The sequence below is a fragment of the Pantherophis guttatus genome, chromosome 8 (genome assembly GCF_059756535.1).
Source record: "Pantherophis guttatus breed Tessera chromosome 8, ASM5975653v1, whole genome shotgun sequence".
Classification (NCBI taxonomy): domain Eukaryota; kingdom Metazoa; phylum Chordata; class Lepidosauria; order Squamata; family Colubridae; genus Pantherophis; species Pantherophis guttatus.
In genome coordinates this window covers 43,455,134-43,482,478 of record NC_142070.1, presented here as the reverse complement: position 1 = coordinate 43,482,478, position 27,345 = coordinate 43,455,134, and positions in this window count along the sequence as shown.

The following is a 27,345-nucleotide window of genomic DNA, read 5'->3' as shown; positions in this document are numbered from 1 at the left end:
AACAGAGAAAGAAAGAAAGAATGAAATGCCTTTCCTCTTGAACTGCGGTTATAATTCAAATAGACAACAGATCACAACTTTTTCTGGATATGGAGCCTATCATTTTTTTTCAATGGTTTAAATGACCTGTTCCCAGCATCTAAAATCTTGTGAGGACATGAATTCCATATGACTTTTGTAAAATCATCATGACATTTCTTGCAAGACTTTGACTTTTCATGGTTTCATGAGAAATATTTTTAAATAAATAGGAAACAGCGGTATTTGTTAGCGTATTTAAAATAACATAAATAGAATAATGGATATTCTATTACCTGTGGAATTCTTGCTGAATTGGGTCAGGCAACCATATTAATTTTTGTTTATTCGATTTTTCTAAAGGACTAACTAAACACTGAATTTAATGTAACATAAAAGTTGTAGTTCTTATAATACTAAGTAGATACATATAAGATTGTAAATTGTGTGACTAAATTGTAAATTGGTTATTTTCCCCCTTAACATTTCTGTTCCACATTTAATAGAAGTTTTGGATTCAGTCCATTGTACCTGAAGCATTAATAGTATAATGATTCTGAGAAGACAATAAATCCATAAAACTATTATCATACAGTATATCTGCCAGGCATTTATTGTTAACTGTTAACCCTGGTCAGGTAACTCTGGACTTTTCTGTGAATTCCAAGTCAATCTATATAGAACTGTTAAAATTGTGCTACTTTGCTGAATAAAATGTATAATACAATAACTGCCTGGATCAAGAAAGTATGGGAAGATAATAATAATTTCATCACTAACTTTGGAACTGCTACTGATGTCTTCTAAACTTCTTTAAAAGAAACACAAATGTAACAGTCTAAAATATTCTCTCTCCAAGCCAGCTAGCTTAGCGTCAGCCTCTTTAGGAATAAACTATTGTGCTCCCCCTTTTTTATTTATTCTCATTAAGCTGCTTTCCCTTCTATTACTGCAATCACCCCATGAAATGATAAATTTTGAAATGGGGGTGCTCCTTATTATAATAGTCCCCAAGCCAAGCCCACAAAAGGTTCCAGCAGTTTTCATCCTCCAGGAACAGCAGTTGGTAATGGGCATTTTAATGATTGGTGATTATAGTCAGACTTCAAAAAGTATCTCAAGATGTGTTGTGATTACAAATCCCAGAATTCCTATTAAATATGCCTAGCGAGCTTTCTAACTGGCAACATCCAGGTCTGATCAGCTACAGCTGCCTAGGTTTCAAGAATGTTTTAAAAGAACTAAAAAAGAAACAGGTTTGTATATGGCTTCTTTTATAGGAAAAATACTCTGCCTATAAGGGGATGTGGTGGCTCAGTGGCTAAGATGCTGAGCTTGTCAATCAGAAAGGTTGGCAGTTCAGTGGTTCGAATCAACTGAGCTCCCGTTACTTGCCCCAGCTTCTGCCAACCTAGCAGTTCGAAAGCATGTAAAAATATATAAAGTAGGAAAATAGGGACCACCTTGGTGGGAAGGTAACAGCGTTCCATGCACCTTCAGCATTTAGTAATGCCGGCCACATGACCACAGAATTGTCATCAGACAGCGCTGGCTCTTTGGCTTAGAAACAGAGATGAGCACCATCCCCTAGAGTTGGGAACGACTAGCACATACTGTATGTGCGAGAGGAACCTTTACCTTTACCCTGTCAATTAAAAAAAGAGACATGACTTAGGAAAAGAGAAGCCAAAGAACTGATTCTTCTGCAAATTAGAAGAATGGCAGGTTCTACAGCAATTTCAAGATAACTTTGGAATAATCTGCATGGAGCATTAGGTGCTGTTATATTAGTCAGTGCCAAAGAGCATCAAACTGTGTATGAGAACTTACTGTCATATTTCTTCTCTTTCTGGAAGGTAGCCATGTATGTACAAAAGCTTATTAGCACACCAGGACAAATAGAAGTCTTCCTTCCATATAAAAAGGCAAAATCTAGAGAGAGATGGGGGTGGGGGGGAGTCAGATCTGTTTCCAGTTTTTAGTCACTACAGTAGGTATAAATGAATGTGAATTGGTGAGATTTTTTAATGGCTTTTATTCTGTTTGTTGTATGTATTATTCTTACAAATAGCCTGGAATTAGTTGGAATACAGCACTGCATAAATAAATAAAATAATGAAGCATAAAGTTTAAAAGAAAAATAGGGAGGAATGAGGAAAATAAATGGGAATGAATGAATGTTTGAGATACTCTGCATAGAGACAGAAAAACTGATAGGTAAATAGGTCAATCAAAGACCTATTTGGGGGAAAGGTAGACAGGGGTATACCCATGAACAGACATGTTTACAAGGCGGAGAGAACCACTGACTACTCTCACTTCTTCTCGTGCTGCCTATATAAAGCAATTGGAGTGTGAGGTCAAACTCTGCATATAGAAAACAAAAATTATCACTTTCCAACTCCAGAGAGCTCTACTAGGTATAGAATTTAACAAGTAAATCCAATTCATTGGCTAGAAGATCATCATGCCTTACAAAATAACCATGATACAACAAAACCTGCCCTACTCAGCTATGAGCTGTCAAATTGATTCAAATCACTCTGAATTAGATGAATGAGAATTCAACTTAATTTGTTGTTTACAAATGATTTGACAAGCTGATTAGAGTTGGCACTTTGTTAAAATCAACATGCAGTTGACTTTCTGAATCAAATGTTTACAGCTTTCATATATTTGCTATAATAATGATCATTAGGTTATAATCATTACCCACATTTAATATAATCAATGAGCTTATAGACACATGAGACCATATTAAACAGTGTTTCAGTATTGGCTCACATGCAGAATTTCAGATTTGGACAATTCCAATACAAACATGCTAAATTTAGTGTCTTTAATAATAGAATTGTATGAGAGGAAAAATATCATCAAACAGAGCTGCCAGTAATGAAAAATATTTATAAGCCAGCCACCATGAGATAAACAGTTGTATAAATGTGTACTAGCCTCTAAGAAATGAGTTTGGGATTAGCTCTCTTAAGAGGAAATTGTTGAAAAGCATAAGCTATTTAATCATTATAGTTGTTCTTGTTTTAAAAGTATTGCCAAACACATGCTTTCAAATAAGTGTAGAATGGAAGCAGTCATCATTTCTCCTTGTTGCATAGATTTTATATATGAGAGAATCAAGATATTCATTTACTGAACAATAGCTCAGATCTTAGCTCTTAGCCATTTTACTGCACTCAGAACATTGGGAAATTGTGATGTGATATAATTTGTATTGAATTGTACTGAAAGGGTGGAAGCATAACCCAAGTTAGTTCTGTTTATTAAAATATATGGTCATAGATCAAACATGACCTAAGCTAGGTATGTGGTTATTGTCTTTAGCAATTCTTGTGCATTTGTTTAGTTTGTGCATTTTCAGATAATTTCTCTCTAAAATGATTTCAATGTAAATGGAATGATGGATAAAAAGTATGAAGTAAATGAAGAAATAATTTCTGGTTTGATTAATGTATAACTATAAAATAAATTCATAAATTTATAATCCTCATGCTGGACAAGAAATTCTTTGGAAAAATACTGTTATCTTGTGAAATGTTTGTATGATGTGAGTTTGTGTTGAGTTTGTGTGTGTGTGTGTGTGTGTGAAACCAGCCATTCTTTCACCAGCCATTCTTTCTATTGTGTTCTACCTCCAACAACACCAATACTAGCCTGTAGTAAAACAAGCACATTCGCAGTTCACGAAAGACCTGAACTCACAGATTACAATATTGGTAAATATTTTAGATCTTTTTATAGTTTTATGTATGTTACATTCAAATTGTGTTTCTATAAGGAGACCCCTAAACTTAGAAATTAAAAAAAAAACCCTATAATGGACATCCCTTACTTGATTTCTAATACAATTAGATGTTATGGAGATTTTCAGTCATCCAGGTCATGGTTGTCCCAAAGATGTGTTTTCAAGAGGCAACTGGACTTTCTGGTGTTTGTTTGTTTTTTTGAAGATGTTTCACTTCTCTTTTTTTTTATTATTACTTTATTATTTTTTTTCCTTTACAAAATATAACAAATCATTACAACATTCGGAGGTGTGGTGTTTATACATATTTACAAAATATACGTCAGATATACTTCGACTTAACTTCCTTATTGTGCTTCCACATTATACATCAGATGTAGTTCAATCTTACATTACTAAAGGTAACCGTATCCTGACATCATGCTTTTATCCTGTTACTTAACCATTCATACCACTTTCCCCATACTTCGTGATGTTTAGATTTCTCATCGTTATTTAACTCACTCATTAATTTAGACATTTCTGCACATTCTAGAATTTTGTTTATTAATATTCCCTCTGGTGGTATAGTTTTATCTTTCCAAGATTTCGCATAGACTAATCTGGCTGCTGTTATTATATGGATTATGAGTTGAATTTTGTCTTTGGTAAAATCATTTCTAATTATACCCAATAGAAATATTTCCGGGGATAAGGCTAATTCCTCTCCAGTTTCGAGTTCTAGACCAAAACCATTTTGTCTCTGGGCAGGTCCACCACATATGATAGAAGGTGCTGACATCCTTACCACACTTCCAACAAGTGGCTTAAGCGTTAGGAAACATTTTCGCTAATCTAGTTGGCGCTAGGTGCCACCTGTGTAGCATCTTATAATGATTTTCCCTATATGTTGCTGATTTGGTGATTTTATAGTTTCTATTCCAGGCCTCCTCCCAATCATTAAACTTTATGCTGTATCCAAAGTTCTTTTCCCAAATGCTTAGCTGGTTTTTGGCTATGTCCTCAGCCCTGTCCTCATCTAATAGCAGATTATATATTTTTGCTAACATTTTCTTTTCCACCCCCAACATGATTTTATCTAAATTTCTGTATTTTACTTCTATACCAGTGATGGCTAACCTTTTTGCCATCGCGTGCCAGGAGAAGGGAGGGCGGGGGAGGGTCGCACGTGCACGTGCCCACGCGCATGTGTGCGCAACCCCTCCCCCTCCCCCCCCACTCCTGGCACATGATGGCCTGGTAGGCCCGTTTTTCTTTCTTACCTGGTTCTAGATCCTCTCTGTGTATCTGGGAACGGCGAAAACAGCCTTTCCCACTCCCTTGGAGGCCCTATGGAAGCTCAAAGGGCCCATTTCCCCACTCCCGGTGGGACAGGAAATGACGTTTTTTCCTGTCCCCAGCCTCCAGAACGTCTCTAGGGGTCTCTAGGAGCCTCTCTAGGAGTCTGTAGGAGCCTGTCTAGGAGTCTCTGGAGGCTGGGGACAGGAAAAACGTCACTTCCTGTCCCACCGGGAGTGGGGAAATAGGCCCTTTGAGCCTCCGTAGGGAAGTGGGAAAGGCTGTTTTCGCCATTCCCAGATACACAGAGAGGATCTGGAGCCAGGTAAGAAAAAAAAAACGGGCCTTCCCCACCCCCCCAGGCCCTCCAGAGGCAGGAAACAGCCTGTTTCCCTACTTCTGGTGGGCCCAGCTGGCCGGCGCGCGCATGCACCCCAGAGCTGAGCTGGCGTGCCCACTAATATGGCTCCGCGTGCCACCTGTGGCACGCGTGCCATAGGTTCGCCATTACGGTTCTATACCATATTGATCTCTATCCTTCTGGTACCTTGAATTTATCTGTAGATAATTCCACCAGTCTAGGTTGAAGCCTTGGTCTCTCAATATATCCAAAGATTTTAGATTCCCTTTCTCGTCTAGTATGTCTTTATATGTGCCAAATTTATAAATGTCTCTTCTGTTTGGAGCGGCCAAGGCCTCCACAATAGAAAGCCAGTTTGGAACTTTAATATAGAACCTCTGCCTAATTTCCTCCCACGTTTGTATGAGCGTCTCCCTAATTTTATGCTTATGGAAATAAGATTTTTTCTTGTTCCTTGGGTCCCACAGATAAGCATGCCATCCTTCTTGTAAATCGTGACCCTCTAAGGTCAGGATTCTCCTGTTTTGCAGTGTAACCCACTCCTTAATCCAGACTACTTTAGCAGCCTTTTGGTATGCTTCCCAATCAGGGAGTCCAAATCCACCCATACTTCTTTTCCCTTGCAATATCTTATATGAGATCATTGCCTTCTTACCCTCCCATAAAAAGTTTCTCATACATTTATTCAAGTCCAAAAATTTTTTTTTGTCTAATGTCACTGGTATATTTTGGAACAAAAATATAATTTTGGGGAGAATGTTCATCTTAATGGCTGCTATTTTACCTGTCAAAGACAATTTTAACTTTTTCCATCTTTCTAAATCCTGATGTATTTTTTGTAGTAGTGGGGTATAATTGTCGTCTTTCAATGTTGAGTATCTTGAGGTAATCCATATTCCTAAATATTTTGTTTTCTTTACTACCTGGAGACCTAAAGAATCTTCCAACTCTTTCTTATATGCTTCCGTTACATTTTTCACTATTATTTTGTTTTTCTTTTGATTGAGTTTAAAGCCAGCAACTTCTCCATAATTCTGTATTTCCTGTAATAATTTTGGGCCAGTTTCTAATGGGTCTTCTATTATTAGGGCTACATCATCTGCAAAGGCTTGCGTTTTGAAAGATTCCTTCCTGATTTTTAATCCTTTAATTTCTTCATTTGATTTTATCTTCCTAAGTAGCACTTCTAATGCCAAAATAAATAGTAAAGGTGATAGGGGGCAGCCCTGCCTCACTCCTTTTCGGATCTGGAATGTTTGAGTCTTGTCCCCATTTATTAATATGATTGCCCTCTGTTTGTGATAGATTTGTTCTAAGGAGATGAACAATGATTCAGCTTCTTATGGTATTTCTTTGTTAGCAATAGAAATAGCAATATCCATAGCCATAACAATATTGAGGCTTATGTGTGTGTGTGTGTGAGTGGACCAACACACCAGGGCTCCTTGTTAGCATTTTTTTAAACCCTTGGTCTGGATAAAATTCTGGCTGAATTGAAGCAGAGAATTGAAGATTTAGATATCCATATGGACAGAATTAATATTTCTTATTTTTTTCTATTGTTTAATAGCAATAGCAATAGCAATAGCACTTAGGCTTATATACCGCTTCATAGTGCTTTTTTACAGTCCTCTCTAAGCGGTTTACAGAGTCAGCATATTGCCCCAACAATCTGGGTTCTCATTTTACTCACCTCAGAAGGATGGAAGGCTGAGTCAACCTTGAGCTTGGTGATATTTAACTGCCGAACTCCAGCTAGCAGTTGAAATAGCCTGCAGTACTGCACTCTAACCACTGTGCCACCTCAGCTCTTAATTGCACCTCCTTCCCCTGACTCTTCCTCTTTTAAAAAAATATTCTACATACCCTCACAGGCACCTGGCTTCCTAAGGGAGCTTGTGATTGATTAAATGTCCCCGAAGGACCAAGGACAGCATTGTGGCAGAGTTCAGTGGCCAGACAGTGAATTCAGCCTGGCACAGTCTTTCCAGAGTAAGGAAAGATTGTGAGACCCCTCTGTTTCACTCCAGAAGCTACTCCTCATGAGAAAACTGCAGGAACTGAGGTTGACTTATGAGTTGAATGGCTGGGAACTGAACAATTTCAACTAAGCTCACAGCTGTAATGCAACCTATATGGATACATATAAGCCCCATTTTCTTAAATATGCTTAATGCAATTAAATTTACAGCTGAAGAGTAATTTTCTGAGTAAGAGGATAAGAGAATTACACTTGATGAGTCAACATTCTTTCCGGACTAAAAAAAAGAGAAAATAAATAGTTTAAAGATTTAAAAACTTTTTGGCAAAAAGCATAATAAGAAGGAGATGCAAGAAAGTTAAAAAAAAATAATAATAAATTGAAAATACTTGGAACCTTAGTTGTGGGGGAATGCTTTTAGATGGGAAATAACAAGTACTGATTAGGCTGGATGAGTATTTCTCATATTAGAAAAAGGAAGAAATGAGAAAGGCAAACAAACAAACCAATAAAAATCCTTTATTTCCTTAATGTAAATCAATTTCCTCAAGATGGTAGAGAGTTCTATCAAGGATAATTTTAACCTGAGAAAGGAAAGAAATTGCTACATTTCAGCTGTTCTAATTAGAAATGCACAGGTAATAAATGAAATACAGGGACAAATAGCCCATGAAGAATTCAAATGGGCTGTTATAGCAATACCTATCTCTACTAATGATGACACTGAAACATAAATAGGCTGATGGATACATGGATTCTGCATCATCAATGAGCATGAAAGCCTCAACATAGTTTCCCAATGTGTTCTTATTGGCTTTGACATGCTTGTGAAATTCAACTTTTTTGTAGTAAAAAATATAAATTAAGTCCCATGATAGGGACTGAAGAACAAATACTAGTAGTATCTGCAGAAAGTGGTCAAAATAGGAAAATGGTAATCATTGCCTCATGATCTGATCCATATTCCTTTTGGATATATATTAATTTTTCCTGTACATACAAAGGAGAAAAGGCTTAAATTTTGGTATCAGATCAGTGGTGGGTTGCCCTCCGTTCGGACCGGTTCTATAGAACCGGTAGTAAAACTGGTGGGAGGCTCTGCCCACTGACCCTGATGTCATGAGAAGCGATTTGTGCATGCGCAGAAGCATCTGTGTATGTGCAGAAGTAAGGCACGCATGCTTGCTTCGCTCGCTCGCGCGCACAATCCCATTGCAAACTGGTAGTAAAGGTAAACTGAGGTGGCACAGTGGTTAGAGTGCAGTACTGCAGCTACTTCATCTGACTGCTAATTCAGCAGATCAGTGGATCAAATCCCACCGGCTCAAGGTTGACTCAGCCTTCCATCTTTCCGAGGTGGGTAAAATGAGGACCCAGATTGTTGGGGGCAATATGCTATTTAGTATACTGTCTTTGGTGTAAGCCGCCCAGAGTCCTCAGAGAGTGGGCGGCATAGAAATATGACTAATAAATAAATAAATAAATAAAGTAGAACCCACCCCTGTATCAGATCTAGAGCTTTGCTTGTTTTAACATACAGTTCTTGCAGATGCCGTTGCTATCATTTATCTCTCCATTATATTCTGTTTTCTAAGCTTTCTAAGCAACTTGAAGTAACATTTGTTTTTCGTATAAGTATTTATTTCCTACTTTTATTATTTTTACAAATTACTCAAGGTGGTGAACATGCACAATACTTCTTCCTCTACTACTTTCCTCCCAACAGTCCTGTGAGGTGAATTGGGCTGAGAGAGAGCGATGGCCCAAAGTCACCCAGCCAGCTTTAATGATAAAGGCAAGACTACGCACCCTGTTATTAACACAGCTGCCTGCAATTTACTGCTGGTTCGAATCTCTCCAAGGCTCAAGGTTGACTCAGCCTTCCATCCTTTCTAAGGTAGGTGAAATGAGGACCCAGTTTGTGGGGGCAATAAGCTGACTTTGTATAAATATACAAAAGTATGAAGGCTATTGCTTAACGCATTGTAAGCCGCCCTGAGTCTCCGGAGAAGGGCGGCATATAAATAAAATTAAAAAAAAAAAAAAACTAGAACCCACAGTGTCCCACTTTCTAGCCTCGTGTCTTAACCACTAGACCATACTGCCTCTTTTGGATCATTATCCTCAGCCCTTAGAGAAAAATATCAGGCAATGAAAAAAACATGACCATCAGCAAAATAATATATTGAAAGCTCTCCCAGAGGAAAGTTTTCATGAAATATTGGAAACCTGTTAGGAAAGAAGTAGAGCAGCTATGCTTCAGAAGTTCTAACTATTCAGAAAACTTACAGTTGTGTCTAAGTGCAATTGTTGGATAAATCTTATTCCTAATTTCTGTCAGATAAGACTTAGGGACTATTGGGACATGCAAGAGAGTGAACTACCATAGGATAATTTCTGGTGATGGAGATATTCTTCAAGAAAGTTTTTCTTCAGTGCCAAAGTGATTGTTTCATAAATAAAAAACATATTAACAATTAGGAATGTCTATTTTTGTTAAATTTTTCTAACCCACATTCTTTTTGGTTTCATGGCAATTACAAATTTATGTATCTGATCTGTAAGAGATGGGTTAAGGGAACAATGGCAGCAAATAGCCAATGCTACTTTATCACCCATTGTACTTGCAAAGTGGATCTTTTTTTAAAAAAAAAAAACTTGGATAATTAATTTAGGATTACATTAGTGAAAGGTATGAGCCAGTTATGATTTTCTACTGTTTCCTTCCAGATTGATTTTCAAAGGGCAAGACACATACACAGAAACTTAGCACATATAAAAACCACAGTGAATTTTCAATTAAAAATTGTCTGGAAACGGTCTATGATTGATTTTGTTGAAAAGAAATTAATTAGTACACTGCGTTCTTGACAAATAATAGATTAGGAGAACAATGAGACTGAGGGGTAAGAAGCAAAATAAAAACAATTTGACAAGTGAGAAACTTCTAGACCCAGCAGAGATGAAGATAAGCTCAAACAAAAGTTAGCTGAAGCAGAGGAAAAACAAAATGTCCTTTGCTCAAGGTAAAAGAAAGAACTATCTTCAGATATGAAATCTATTTGGTAAATTGTTTTAATGAATACATGCACACACAATATTTTAATACATTGAGACATAGCAAAAAATCCTTTTGCATTTTCTTCACTCTTCACTTCTTTCTATTAATTCCATTTGATAGAAAATAAAAAGTTTTGATTTTTTAAAAAATAGAAATTATTTTGGCAAAGGTTAAAGAAATTGAATATCGGACTGCTTGTGTTTAATCTGAAGTATGAAATGACCAACAGGGGCACAAGAGAAACTTTCCATTGGAATGTTTACAATTTTGTGACTCCATTTTGTTGTGTATGATTCACTGGTAAGCCAGTTTCATAAAAATTACAGCCTGTAAACATGGATGGGTAGCAAATTGAGGAAAATGATTGCTGTTCCAAGCTCAAAGTGGGGCATTGACTGTAGATTTTTTAATACTTTCTATTTCGTCAGATGAAGCAGAACATGGATTAGATTATGGTGTTTCCTGTTCTCTGCATTTCAAGGTTGAATGGGCAAGGAACTTGAGCAAAGTTAGAATGATGGCGAAATGCCATAAGATTCCTATCTTTAATTGATAATCTTGTTTCCTCTGTCTGTATCTCTTAAGGAGTCCTAAGAAAGTATTTTTAGGAAATAGAATCTCCTCCAATGGTTTATTTCAGTGTGTGAAACTTGGGAAGTCAGGCAGGATACTGAGAAGTGTGGTTAAAAAAAGTACATCAGCTTGTGCAACTTTATTACAATAAATAAGTTCAAAACAAAAGAAGTTCTAAAGAGATGTGAAAGCATCCAGAGAATAAGGTATAAAAGAAAACATCTCTTTTAGGAGAAGACAGTCCTTGGGGAATAGGAGAACAATTGTTGACACAATATTTCTTTAATAATCTAACTCAGGGTTAGTTGTTTCAACAATTAAGTACAAGGTTATACAGCATTATAAATGTTTAGTAGAGCTATAAATATGTGATTTTCCTCATTCTTCCAGCTTTAAGACAGTTTCACACTTCCCAGTATTTCCAGTAATACTATTTGTAATTTATGGCTGCACACAGATTGGGTTGTGAAAATCAGATCCATACTAGCTATGGATAAGAATTCAGGAAAAGAACACTCCACCATTTTTTTTCAAAAAAACCTCAGTTGAAGTATTCCAAACTCAGAGATAATTAAACCCACCTTTATCCTTGATTTTTAGGTCCACAATATTTAACCTTATTGTTTTATAGATAGATGATAGAGAGATAGATGATAGATAGATGATAGACAGATATAGAGATATGTTGAATGTATAAACCTCACAATTTGTAAAATAAATAAACAAGAATAAATAATTTAAAGCTTTATTAAGAGCAGATAGTATGTGATTAGGATCTCACCCATCTATATGTAAAAACCACAATAACTGACCAATGCAATGCATGGTGTACAGTATGTGTTCCTGGATTTTTAAACTTCATATTTAGTTTTCTGTAGAAGTTATGCTTGAACTATGCTAAAGTCATAATTCTTATTCAGTTACAATCCAAATGTGAAATGCAAAAATAAATTCATGCAAAGATGAAATGCATTCACTGCCCTATCTACATCTGCATGTATAATATTCATCTAACTTTGGGATTATTGTTGCTTTTTTTTTTTTTTTTTTTTTGAATGCTGGCCTTGCTGTCATGATCAAACAGATTTTAAATGGCTAACAAAAAAGAAGATCTAGGAGTATGGTGCTACAAGTTGAGGCAAGAGTTCCTTTGAGTCATTCTCCTGATATTCTAGAATGTGAGAAGTAGGATTGTGTATGCCTCACTTCCCGTTGATATGAAAAGCGAAGAGAAGAAAATTATGTCATCCCCACATGTAAATTAGTCTTTCTCGGTAGAGCTGGAAGCTGTCCGTTGCCACAGCTCCTGAGCACAAGGACAGAGGTTGCTGCATGTTCTGTGATATTTATAAACCTTTTCCTTGATTTTCAAATAAATGTCAGCATGAAGAACTGGGAAAAAAAATCCCAGAAAAAGACAGTGACAAATTACATTCAGATTGTGGTTGAGAAAATTACAAAGATATGTCCACAAAGTCACCAGGTGTTAAATTTGACATGAAAGAGACTTGGCTTAATTTACTTAGCCACTAGAGAAAACCCCAAGAAAATAATGGGTTGTAACAGAAAAAGAATGCAGCTGATGTTTCCAAAGACACTGGGAATAGAAAAGAAGGAATGAAGAAGGGCAGAAAGACAAAGTTTTAAACAGATCACTAAAGGATCATTTCCATCTTACAAAAAAGGAACCTTGGTCCAAATATAGAGTAACTAGCAAGATTTGTATTTACAATTTATGAAGGTCTGGACAGATATCTAAGACTGCACTACATTCCTCTTCTTTCTACATAAAATATTTTAATCATAACCATTAGCAAATGGATAGAAGTAGTTTTAAAGACAGGATTTGGTTGTCAAGAAAGTATTTTCTTTTTTCTAAGGCTCCGGCCTCTGATATTAACTTGCCCATCAACAGGGAATGTGTGTAGGAAATCAAACCTTTTGTTATGATTAATTGAGACAATAATGACAATGAACAATAATTAAAAGAAGAATGTTATTCTAGAGACAAGATTATTAGGATACACACCTGCAGATTTCAAGAATCCTACAGAAAGTAGAACAGATATGATTTTTTAAAATTTTTCTACAAGTGGCACTAGAAATATGGAATGGCAATTGCATAAAAAATAATTTTGGCTAAATTTTCAGAGATGTTATTATTGCACTGTAATTTGTAGATTCTACCCACAGCAAGAATGACCCCAAACTTTGTTCCAATTATAATCAATCTATCTCAAGTCACAGAGTGATAAAAAAATGTGCATGCATAAGTGCACCAGCATGCCTACCGTCCTTGTCCTAATGTTTTATTTTATTCGCATCCTTTTCATGTATTTATAATTATGTTTACACTTGTATCTGTCATAAAATACATGCTTGATGAAATAAATAAATAAAACAAATAAAAATAAATAAATAAGTCCTATACCTACCAGCTCTATATATACATACACAAAGGTCCGTGGATGTGCAGCATGTAGATGATATAGATTTAAAATTTGATGGGTACACTTTAAGCATCAGTCTTTGACAACACGATGGGTCACGTCTTTTCCTTATTATAATATTCTCATCAAAACTGAACATCCTAGTTTTGAAGATTTAGAGCAGTCTGTGTGAGGATCAGTGCACTCTCCTTTGAGAAATCTGTCACTGTCATTTCACTGCTTGAGACTTATGAATGGGTCTATTGTTGCAAACAGCTGTAGCATGAAGACATTTAAGCTAGACATTACTGCCTGTGGTGTTTAGTGCTCCAAATATTTCAAACACTGACATTACAAATTATAGAAAGAGTTTAAAAACAAAACAAACAAAAATGCTGTCTGCATAGCCTATTTAACTCTCCTTTCCTTTTATGGTGTTGATCACAACATAATGTTATGCTGGCACATATTTAATCCCAGCTAGTCAGAATGAAACAAGAAAGGCAGGTGATGAAGGCTGCTTTATTCTATGGTAAAAATCTTATAATTTTGGAAACTCAGAGTAGAAAATGTAGTGGCCGTTATACCAGTCTTTCTCAGATAGTAATTACTATTCTGCTGGTTGTCATTTCTCTGGTAAAAATTAATTGTCATGCATAGGTGCAGGGTAGTGAAACATAAGTAGAAGACTGGAGTTGCCATTAATGATTTATTCATTTTAAAATACCTGATTGTGTGGATTGTGCTTCACTGATATATTTTTTTCGTGCTTTTGGCATCTGCTTCCTAAAATATTGGGAAAATAGCTCAGACAACAAGCAGAAGTTGTTCCTATTATAAACAAAGCCAGTTGTATTTTTTTTGTGAAACAGCTGGTTCATACTGCCCATACCTTTCCTCATCACACTAGAATAAATAGATATGGTTATTTTATGCTGAGATTGTTAAAGTGGGCATTTCAGAATAATCTGATGAAGAATTACTCCCTTCTTTTGTTTTGTGGTGAATCTGTACAAGCTGTGTTAATGGCTCAGTCACCAGATGCATAAGACATCTGGTGTAAACTGACATTGTTAGGGCTTGCAAGATTAAAAGGTTCAGCTAATCACAGCTTTATTAATGAATTAGATTTGTTTTTCCTTAAAGAGTTTAGAATGACTTGGAGCTGACTCCCAAGGCAGTCTTTTCTAGGCAGTTTATAGAGCAGACCTGCTGAGTTTTAGCAGAGAAAATGCACTACATCTTTCAAAACTACTCTCTAGTTACACATCTGATCTGTTTTCAAAAATGGTCAGAGACAAAAGACAACCTTCATGAGAAGCTCACTGGTCTCAGTAGAACGGAGATGACCACACATATATGTCTACTTCTTCTATACCTCCTTCCTTCTCAGATTATGCAGTCTATATCTTAACATTGTGATGCACAAGTGAATGGTTTTTTTCTGTTGAGAAGTCCTCCAGAACATAAGCAAAAGGGTCCTCTCAATCATTATATACTAAATAGGCTTGTTGGGATTCTGCAATGTTTTCATGACATTAATGAAGGAAAGAAAGAAAGAAAGAAAGAAAGAAAGAAAGAAAGAAAGAAAGAAAGAAAGAGACAGAGACAGAGAGAAAGCAAGCAAGCAAGCAAGCAAGCAAGCAAGCAAGCAAGCAAGCAAGCTATTAGAATGCATTAGAACCAATCACTGGCTAAGGATATATGCGTACACATCCACCCACCCACACCCATCCACTGTAATATCTAGTTTCATTTTTGTAGGGAGTGGGGTAGCTCATAAGGTTAGGAAGATGATCGGCTCATGGTTGAGACCTCTTTAAGCTCCCATCACATGTTCCAGCTTCTAATGACCCAGCAGTTTGAAAGAGGGAAACTGTGAGTAGATAAATGGGTGCCATTTTGGCTGGCAATTTAATGGGGACTTGAAAGGAGTATCCCCTGGGCAGCAGTGAAGTCACCATTCAATCCTTGCAACCCAGATGTACTTTGGTGCTCCCAATAGACTGTAGTAGTAGTAATAGTCACATCTCTAAATTTATTTTTTTCAAACAAAGCATTTGTAGACAATGGACACAGTAGAAGTCTCGGAAGCAGAAAGGAGGTGGAAACAACACTTAACCTGACAAGGATAGCTTCTATTTTAAGTTCCAGTTGAAAGTCATAGTTTCTTTCTTTCCAAAGGGACAGTGTGATTAAAAAAGACAACTAGAAAAGTGGTAGGGCAAAACAGGAAGAATACAGGTGAATTTACCTTGCTGGGGCAAAGTGATTTCACAATTAAAGCTTCCTCAGAAAGCACCATGGGTACATTTGTGCACATTGGGGCAAGTATTGGGCTTAAGGGCAGGCCAAGCTCTACCTGTTGCATTTATAACATTATTTATTTGTTACAGAAATGTATGCTTTTCTCTCCCCCTTCTTCAGGGCATGGAAGAATATGTACCCAAAATAATGGAAGAATGTTCAGATATTGCCGCAAGTGGCATGGTCTGTCCATAAGTTTAATTTCTGTAGCTCAGAAAATGTTCAGGCCCACTTACATACCTGCAATGGTCCAACTTCTTTGGACAATGAATATTTCATTAGATGATGTTACATAATCAAGTAAGCCTCATGTGAAGTAGGTATTCTGTCATGAAAAGCCTTTTGCTTCTGAGGAATTTTAAAAGTTAAGAACATATTCCTTAAAAATAAGGCATAATTTCTTCTCTTCAGAAAGGAATTTCAGCCTCCCCAATTTCTGTTTGTACCCTTTATTTTTCTTTTCCCTATCTTCAGTAATAGGACAAAATACTTAGCAAAACATTAATGGTGTCATTTATGGTTTGGCAGTCTAATACTCTTGATATAAAATGAACTGTTCTTAAGCTAAGGGAAATTTAAACCTCTGGATGCAATTTGGAAGAATTGCATATTTTATGCAGATTACCTTACAACTGCACCCTGGAATTTAGAATCAAAGGGCTAGATGTTCAAAGTTATTGGAGTTTAGCAGAAAGGGAGGCTAAACCAAATCAAATAACAACAGGAAAATTTTCCTGCTTTACACTCACATTAAGCATTTTAACCCACATGACTAATGCGTATGAAGATAGATTTATAAATTTGCATGGATTTACTTTATAGTAGCTTCCTTAAAGTCAGTTGAAGGTGAACCAGAAAAGTCTCTCATAGATTCAGCCCATATTTAAAGGGGAGGGGAATTTGAGGGGAATTATCTGAAAATCAGAAAAAGTCATTCAGTGATGATTCCTATTCCATATGCAGAACTACTAACTAACAATCAAAGGATATCACATTATACAGGGAAAGTTCTGAATCACAAAATATGGCGCCTTAAAAATATTTCCTGGACCATGTTCCAGTATTCCAACATGGATTTCCATTTGCAAAATTTATTCGTGGATTGTGTTTATAACAAAGCTGTCTGATGATCTGTCTGTCTCCATTGATTTTCTGGTAAATACATAAGGGATACATATTATATCCCTGGCATCATTTCTGCTTCTTGCAAATGACACCCCACTTCCTAATCATGAACAGCGATGACTGAAACAACAAAATATCTATGTGTTTTTCCTGGCAGTTGATAATCGCAATTTTCCATTTATAGGAGAATCAGACCATCCTTTGTTTGTTTTTTGAAGGACTGCCGATATAGCATAACTTTGCCTTTACTATACATTTTCATCTTCATACATCCTATCAACCCTAGGAGGAGAGCACTGTTCATCTGGAATAACTTATTGTAATTTATCATTTTTCTTATTGATTCTCAAGATGATTACTTTCCCCTCCACCAACAAAACCTATTCTTAGCTCTATACTTTGATTAATCTCAGCTCAAGAGATAGTATAATTGCTGGAAGAGCATAGATTTCAACAAACAAACAAACAAATAAAAGATATACTAAGTACTGCAGAGTGATAGATGCCTTTAATAACACCCACCCATGCCTGCATATAATTGTTTCCATTGCCTATCATAACCATCAGGCTCCAAATTTATTTTGGGGGGAGAGAAACAAGCTGTTTCTAAAGTAGCAACTGATTGAGCGCTTTGAACTGCAACTTGACTCTGGGAAAGGTCACACAAAGTTATGTGGTGATATTCTGAGACCCCCCCCAGAAATAGTAAAACTTCATCTTCCTTTAACTTAAAAGAAGCAGATTAGAGTATTAAAGAAGCTGTTGGCCTACAGTAAGTGTTACTGTTAGGGAAATTAACTGGAATTTCGTTGCAACCTGTGGTCTTTTCTCTGAAGTGCATGATCAGCAAATGTTTCTGGTAGTTACACATAAAGGTAATTGATCTTAAAATATTAGATAAGTTTCAAGGAAAGCATCTTCATGTTGCTATGGTAGATTTCTATAAGGTGATTATTTTATTTATGTATTTATTAACATAAATACAACATTTATATCCCATCTTTATTATTTTTATAAGTAAGTCAAGGTAGCAAACGAACCTAATCTTACTCCTCCTACTTTCCAAACAAAAACAACTCTGTGAGGTGGGTTGGCCAAGGTCACCCAGCTGGATTTCATGCCTAAGGTGGGTCTTGAACTCATGGGATCCAGGTTTCTAGCTTGAGGCTTTAACCACTACACCAAATTGGCTCTCATTATGATCATGAACTTTATGACCATTCAAATGGTGGGCTATGGTCCCCATAAACTCTGGCTGTCACCACACTGATTGGGATTGGTGGTTATCACCAGCCAAGCTAAATCTGGAGAATGATAGATTTCTCAGTATTGTCTTGAATGCTTCTGATTAAGTTTTGGCTTCTTCAGTTCTAAGATTTATATAAGGTTGGTTCATGCTAGTAAATTCATTCCTAGAAAAAGGTAATACAATAACAGGAAAAATTAAGAGAACAGGATGTCTTTGCAATGATTTCTACTTTCTGAAATTCTAGAACTGAATAATGGATCCAAGCAGTCTTGATCCATTATAGTTCTTGTTCCTAGATTGAACTATAGTTAATTAATGTGAATGGATTAAGTAAATTCAGAGAAAGTTTTAACTTCTGTAGGCTTCTTCCTAGAGTTCTGTCAGATTTCTGTGCTTCATTTTTTTAAAAGATTCCTTTGACAAAGGTGGAAATGTACATTGTCCCAAAATTTAAACTATTGATTTACTTGCATATCAGTCATTCCTACTCCCTGACTTTGCTAGACTGCAGTCTAGTAAAGTATTTATTTTCTAAACAATGAATAAGTAACACTATCTCTTTGACTGGTTGCATGATAAACTAACATGAAAGAAATGAACCAAGGAAAAGGAACAATTATTGCTCCGTGAGCTGTCGTTGATTTTGTAGTTTGTACCAGTTTAGCAGGTAGAACCAATATGATCAGAATTCAGAAGAGAAAAAGAAGTAGGGAGAAATATTTGACATCTGGGTGATCCTCTATTTTTATTTTTTATTTTTTTTAGATAGTGAAGGAAAAAACAGAATGTTCATGCTATATTAGTATTTAGAACATTGTGGATATTTACACTCTTTATGAATGCATAATACATTTATTACAAATCACTACATGGATGGGATTTAGGAGAAGATAATATTTTTTTGAAAACAATTTTTCCGAAATGTTTTGAATCAGCATTTTTGTGTGCATTATGCTGTAGTAGTCCTGTAATTAATCAGGAGGTTTGCAAGCATCCAGGACAAACTTCGGAGCATTTGCTGTCATACACACAAAAATATATCTCTAGCTGCTGGAAAGGATATGATTGAATAGAAGAATAAAAACACCACAGTCTAAGCTAAATTAATATAAGAGCTTCACGGAATTTTTTTTAAAAAAAATCATCTGTTCACCAATGCTTTGTGAATCTTATTTAGATTGAACTCAATTGCATTATGATACATTTTACCTTTCAGAAGTGGCTGTATATTTGGGAAAATGTAGTTCCAAAAACTGAAGGAATCCAATGGAATAAAACTTTTTTTTTTAGGAAATTACAAGCTTTATTTTTTGAAATTTGTATATGTGTGCATCAAGAGTCAGTTTGGGACAATAAATAAGGCATCAGACTGGAAATTGGGAGACCATGGGTTCTAGAACTGCCTTGGTCACAAAGCCAACTTGGTAACCTTGGAATAGTCACTGTCTCACCAGGGGTGGGTTCTAAATTTTTTTACTACCAGTTCTGTGGGCGTGGCTTATTTTGTGGGCATGGTTTGATGGTCATATGACAATTCTTTAGGATTTAGCAGAGGTACTGGTCTACCTGGCTTTTAACTGCTTGCAGAGGTGTACTGGTCTACCCATTTGTTTTTGGAGCATTCTGGTCTATCCATTTGTTCTTGGAGCATCCTGGTCTACCCATTTTGGAGCATCCCAGTCTACCCATTTGTTTTTCAAGTGTCCCAGTCTACCCATTTGTTTTTGGAGCGTCCTGGTCTATCCATTTGTTCGTGGAGCGTCCTGGTCTACCCATTTGTTTTTGGAGTGTCCTGGTCTACCCATTTGTTTTTGGAGGCACCGGTCTACCCATTTGTTTTTCGAATGCACTGGTCTACCACCATACTGCCTTTTAACACTGATTAGCTGTAGGGTGGCCCTTTGAAGCCTTGCGGCAAGAGTTTAAACAGTTTTTTTCCTTCTAGCCATCAGCTGGGACTCAGGAGGCAGTGAATAGATTGGGGGCGGGGCCAAATAAAAGATAAGAATAACGCGGGCAGGGCGGGAGGGCCCAGCTCCTGAACAAAGAGAACCGGTTCGGTGATGTCATATCGTCACCGCTACTGGCTCGGCCGAACTGGGCCGAACCAGGAGGAACCCACCACTGTGTCTCACCTCAGGAAAAAAGCAATGGCAAACCACTTTGGAAATCTTGCCAGGGAAACTGCAGGTACCCTGCAGTTACTGCAAGACTTGCTTATAAGCACAAAACAAACATAAATAAATAAAAATAAAAATGTGCGCATACGCTCCTTAAATCCCTTCACTTGCACATCCACTGCATGTAGATATGAAATAGGGAGAATGCATTTGAGCACATGGATTGGAATCTCCTGCTATATTACCTTTCTGGCTTTATCAGTATTCATCACCTGAGGAGCGTAGCTGAAATATGAGAAAGTTTTGCATGGACAAATGCCATCTACAGATAGTCCCCAACTTTCAACCACAATTGAGACCATAATTTTCATTGTTAAACAAGGCCGTTGTTAAGTGACTCACATCCAATTTTAAAATATTCTTTTCAACTTAGTTTTTGGGAAGCCAGCTGAGAAGGTTGCAAATAAGCATCCAAATTTTCATCATATGACTGTGGGGATGCTGCAATGGTTGTAAGTGTGGATACTGGTTCTAAGTCATTTTTTTCCAACCATTATAACTTTGAACAGTTTCTAAATGAATGGTTGTAAGTTGGGGACTGCCTATAGTTCAATTTTCAGGCTTTAATTATCCACAAAATCACCTACAGATGCAATGAAAGTATCTGTGCATTGCTGTTGATCTAGTTTTATATGATGATTCCATTATCATATGGACAAATGAGAGACAAATCCTGTTTTACAGGGGAAAATTTGAAATTGTCCAGACTCAAAAAACACCAAGATTATCAATATTATTACTTTCTAGTTCTTTTTGAGGTTACATATTGTACACATATCCATTACTACACAAAATTTATTGCTGAAGCATTTAAACGTAAGGCTTAACTGTAAGTTATGAATTTCAGAACACCATGATATAAAAATGGATACTTGAAGGAAAAGAGAGTAAACTTTTAATGGAGAGGCATGGTAATTGTAAAACCCTCTTTAACTTCCTAAATAACTTTGACCATTCTCACATTTTTAGAATGCTGTTTGATCTTAAAGTGTCTCATGGCAAAGGAAAACTTGAGAACAAAACCTGAACGAAGTGCAATACCTAAAATATGATCATTTAACTTCATTATGAAAAATAGGCGAACACAAATGACATTCAGTTCTAAGAATTACAGAAATTTACAAACTTGTTTTAAAAATTTCTATGAAGATTCTCGATCATCCATGTCTCAAAGGTACAATTCCAAAAGGCAACTGGACTTTCTTGTTTTTTCCTTGAAAATGTTTTGCTTCTCATCCAAGAAGTTTCTTCAGTTCTTCAGTTCTGGAACAGAACGTTTCTTGGATAAGAAGTGAAATGTTTTCAAGGAAAAACTCAAGAAAGTCCAGTTGCCTTTTGGAAAAGTACCTTCAGGACATGTTTTAAAAGTGTTTTTATAATTTTTCTGAATGACAGGACATGCATAGACAAGGGCATTTCCATATATTGAATCATTCTTCTGTGAATCAAGGTAGAAAGTCAGTTTGGTGTAGTGATTAAAGTGCTGCTGTAAAAACAGGAGCCTGTGAATAATAAGTCTGCCTTAGGCATGAAAGCCACACACACACACACACACACACACACACACACACACGTGTGTGTGTGTGTGTGTGTGTGTGTGTGTACAGAAGAGATGGAGGAAGGCAATTCTATGCAATAGATCTTCAGGTGCCAACATGAGTGGAGTGAGCAGAAAAAGAACAAGAGCAAGATTTTATGGCTTAATGGTGAATAGATCTTTTAAGTTGTTGGCCCATGAAACTAAAAGGCTTCATTTGAACTCTAGTTTGGCTAACTAAACACCTTAGTAACTGATAGACTGCATATGATTGCCTACAAATACAAAAAAGACCTTTGTGCTAGAAACAAAAAGTGCAATTTCCCCAATTGCTTTCCAAACATGTGTTGGATATAATGTACTTTGATTACTTTGATATATGGTTTGTACCTTGCTCACCTACCACCTGCAGTTTCTTAGACAATTTTGTACATAGCCATAGAAACTTAAAAGGCTAAAAAATAGCTAACTGAAAGAGACAGTAATACAGAATGTCTTTATTGTTAAAAACAGAGAATAAGACTTACACTAATGTATGCAAGTTTGAAAGGGAATATAACAGAATAACAGTTGGAAGGCACTTTGGAGTCTAGTCCAACTCCCTGCCTAGGCAGGAAACCCTACACCACTTCAGACAAATGGTTATCCAATATCTTCTTAAAAACTTCCAGTGTTGGAGCATTCACAACTTCTGGAGTCAGGTTTTCCACATATTAATTATTCTAACTGTCAGGAAATTTCCCCTTAGTTCTAGTTTGCTTCTCTCCTTGATTAGTTTCCACCCATTGCTTCTTGTTCTATCCTCAGGTGCTTTGGAGAATAGCTTGACTCCCTCTTCTTTGTGGCAACCCCTGAGATATTGGAACGCTGCTATCATGTCACCCCTCGTCCTTCTTTTCATTAAACTAGACATACCCAGTTCCTGCAACCGTTCTTCATATGTTTTAACCTCCAGTCCCCTAATCATCTTTGTTGCTCTTCTCTGCACTCTTTCTAGAGTCTCCACTCCATTCTAAAAAAAGAATCTTTTTTACATTGTGGCGAACAAAACTGGATGCAGCATTCCAAGTGTGGCCTTACCAAGGCATTATAAAGTGATATTAACACTTCACATGATCTTGATTCTATCCCTTTGTTTATGCAGCTTAGAACTGTGTTTGCTTTTTTGGCAGCTGCTGCACACTGCTGGCTCATATTTAAATGGTTGTCCACTAGGACTCCAAGATCCCTCTCATAATTACTACTATTGAGCGAAGTACCACATATACTGTACCTGTGCATTTTGTTTTTCTTGCCTAAATGTAGAACTTTACTTTTTTCACCATTGAATTTCATTTTGTTAGTTAGCGCCCAATGTTCAAGTCTGTCAAGATCCTTCTGTATCTTAAGCCTATCTTCCAGAGTGTTGGCTATTCCTGCTAGCTTGGTGTCATCTGCAAATTTGATGAGTCCCCATCCATCCCCTCGTCCAAATCATTGATGAAGATGTTGAAGAGTTCTGGGCCTAAAACAGAGCCTTGGGGTATCCCACTGCATACTTCCCTCCACTTATCATCCACTTATGATTATTTAAGAACCAGATATTTATTTAAGAACCAATTTTAAATTGATTTTAAATTGGGTTATCTTAATTTCGGCCAAAATATTTAATTATTTTAATACTGTTCTTAAATTTTGTATGCTTTGTTTTTATCTTGGCTGTGCACCGCCCTGAGTCCTATTGGAGAAGGGCGGTATAGAAATTTAATTAATAAAATAAAATAAATAAAATATGGAAAAGAACAAGCTATTATCAACAAGTACAAGCAAACAAGTAACAGTATAGACATAGACATGGACACATGAAAAAATTGGCACAAATAAAAGGATATAAATATGCAAAACATATCCATAAACACATAGAATGATTACATATAAATGGGGACAGTAGGACAGGGATGGTAGGCATGCTGATGCGCTTATGCACACCCCCTTAAGGACCTCTTAAGAAACATGAAAGGTTCACGGTAGACAGTTTAAGGTAAAAGGTATGCGGATTAGCAAGATCAGGTAGAGTGGATCAGGTAGAGTGTTCCAGACATTTACTACTCTATTGCAGAATATTTCCTACAATCAAGATTAGAGCGAATTACATTGAGTTTGAATCTATTGATAGCCCTTTTGTTATTACCTGGAATTAAAGTATTCATTTACAGGTAGGACTTTTTGGTAAATAATCTTATGAACTAAGCATAGATTGGAACATAGACGGCATAGTTTGAGGCTATCCAGACCTAAAATTTCAAGCCTGGTGGTATAGGGAATTTGATTTTGAGCAGAAGATTTGAGTACTCTTCTAGTAAAACATCTCACAGAAGAGATCTTTAATCTTTTATAAACTTCTGGATGCAGACAAATGATATTAGAAGGCAAAGAACAATGCCCATTTTTTATGTGCATCTGGAATTTTTAAAACGTTTGATACATTTTTGTGCAATTATCTTGAGGAATATTGTTCTGCTTTATCTGATAGGTTACAGTTTGGATTTATATATTCAACCATCACAGCCGCTTTGATTTGAATTTGGAAGGATAGGTCAGAGCAAGAAATCTTTATGTGCAACATTCTTTCAAATCATCAGTGACTATAAAACTACAAGTTGGAACCTGAAAATAAAAATAGATGATGATGTAGCAGGCAGGAAAAATATCCTTCTCTAGGCTATGTCTGGATTGCAGCATTAAAATTGCTTTAGTTGATAAAGTAAGTATCTATTATTCAGTTGACCCTGAGAACCAATTGCAATCTGGTTGAACTCACTGATATCTCAAGGCATCACTTAAAGGCCAAATTTGACTTGCTAAGCAAAAGTATCATTTTTTTAAAAAAGAGATGTGACGAGACCAAAAGCTACAATCACAGTGTTCAAGTCAGATGAGTTTTCTTCATTGATTACATGGTATTATAATTTTGAACTACTCCTGTGCCAGCGGCATCATATTCATGAATATGATGTAAGTACCATTTCAAAGCAGCACATTCCACTATAGAAAGAACAGATCTGACTGTTCATATTTATACTGGCACAGTCTTACACATTGTCTTACACATACAAGCTGAGTGGACACAACAACCTTGTAGATGACCTTCTGTCAAGGACCTTGGAATACTCATATTTATTTTATTTATTTATTTATTATTCGAATTTCTATACCGCCCTTCTCCTTTCGGACTCAGGGCGGTGAACAGCCAAAATAAAAAACATTTATACATAAATGCGATTAAAAAATAGATTTAAAATAATTAAATTTGGCCCATAGTTTAAAATTTATCAATTTAAAATCCATATCAAAATTTAAACCAACCATAAAATCATAAAATCAAGAGAGACCAGCTAACTGAAAGAGATGAGTTTTTAGGGCCCGACGAAAGGTCCGGAGGTCGGAGATCACTCGTATCTCTGGGGGTAGATTGTTCCAAAGGGTAGGTGCCACCACAGAAAAGGCTCTCCTCCTGGGGGTCGCCAGCCGGCATTGTCTAGCCGACAGCACCCTGAGGAGGCCCTCTCTGTGGGAGCGAACTGGCCGGTGGGAGGCTATTGGTGGCAGAAGGCGGTCCCATAAGTACCCTGGCCCTAAGCCATGGAGCGCTTTAAAGGTGATCACCAACACCTTGAAGTGCACCCGGAAGTCCACCGGAAGCCAATGCAGCTCGCGCAGGAGAGGAGCCACATGGGAGCGCCCAGTCGCTCCCATAATCCCCCGCGCGGCCGCATTCTGCACCAGTTGGAGCCTCCGGGTGTACCCCAAGGGGAGCCCCATGTAGAGAGCGTTACAATAGTCCAGATGAGAGGTGACAAGTGCTTGAGTGACTGTGCGTAGGGAGTCCCGATCCAGAAAGGGGCACAACTGGCGTATCAGGCGAATCTGATAAAAAGCCCCCCTGGCCACGGCCGTCATATGCCCTTCTAAAGACAGCCGTGTGTCCAGGAGGACGCCCAAGTTGCGGGCCCTTTCCGTGGGGGCCAATGATTCACCCCCAATAACCAGCGATGGCATCAGCTGGCTATACCGGGACGCCGGCAGCCATAGCCACTCGGTCTTGGAAGGGTTGAGTCGAAGCCTGTTTCTCCCCATCCAGACCCGCATGGCCTCCAGGCACTGGGACATCACTTCCAAGGCATCGTTGGGATGGTCTGGGGTGGAGATGTACAGCTGAGTATCATCAGCGTGCTGATGGAACTCCACCCCAAAACCACGGATGATCTCACCTAGCGGCTTCACATAAATGTTGAACAGGAGGGGCGAGAGGACCGACCCTTGTAGCACCCCACAAAGAAGGCGCCTCGGGGTCGACCGCTGCCCCCCTGTCAACACGGATTGCGACCGGTCGGAGAGATAGGAGGAGAACCACCGCAAAACGGTGCCCCCCACTCCCAGTCCCTCCAGCCGGCGCAACATGATACCATGGTCGATGGTATCAAAAGCCGCTGAGAGGTCTAACAGGACCAGGATAGAGGAGTAACCCCCGTCCCGAGCCCTCCAGAGATCATCCACCAACGCGACCAATGCCGTTTCCGTGCTGTACCCAGGTCTGACACCGGACTGGAGCGGATCCAAATAGACAGCTTCATCCAGGTACTGTGGAAGCTGTCGCGCCACCACACTCTCAACAACCTTCGCAATAAAGCGAAGGTTGGAGACTGGACGATAGTTAGCCAAAACAGCTGGATCCAGGGATGGCTTCTTGAGGAGAGGCCTCACCACCGCCTCTTTCAAGGCGGCCGGCAGGACACCCTCACTCAAAGAAGCGTTGATAATTCCCTGGAGCCAGCCTCGTGTAACCTCCCGGGAAGCCAGCACAAACCAGGAGGGACACGGGTCCAATAAACATGTGGTGGCGTTCAGCCGTCCCAAGATCCTGTCCACGTCCTCAGGAGCCACAGGATCGAACTCCTCCCAGATAACATTCTCAAGGCCTGCCTCAGTCATCTCATCTGAACTAACCCAGTCAGTGGCCAAGTCTTCCCGAATCTGAGTTATTTTATCATCCAGATACTGTACAAAATCCTCAGCTCGGCCCTGCATTAGATCATATCTAATGATCTAAGTGCCAAAGCCCACTGTAACAACATCATCAAAAAAGCATTAAGAGTTGTAAACCTACCATATTTTTCAGCATATAAGACACACTTTTTTCCCTCCTAAAAGAGGCTGAAAATTTAGGTGCGTCTTATATTCCGCATGTAGCTTTTTGAAGCTTTTTTTCAGCCCTAACAAAGCGCTAGTGAGTGAAGCGATCTACCTCCAACTCTGAGCTGTGCTTTAGAAGCTTTTTCAGTGAAATGATCTTCTCTGCTTTGTCTGCTCCGACTCTCAGCTGTGAAGCTTTTTTTCAGCCCTAACAAGGCACTAGCGAGTGAAGTGATCTCCGGTGGTTTGCCTGCTTTTCTCATTGCTTCTCTCTCCAAAGATCAGTTGTGCTTTAGAAGCTGTTTTTTATTCCA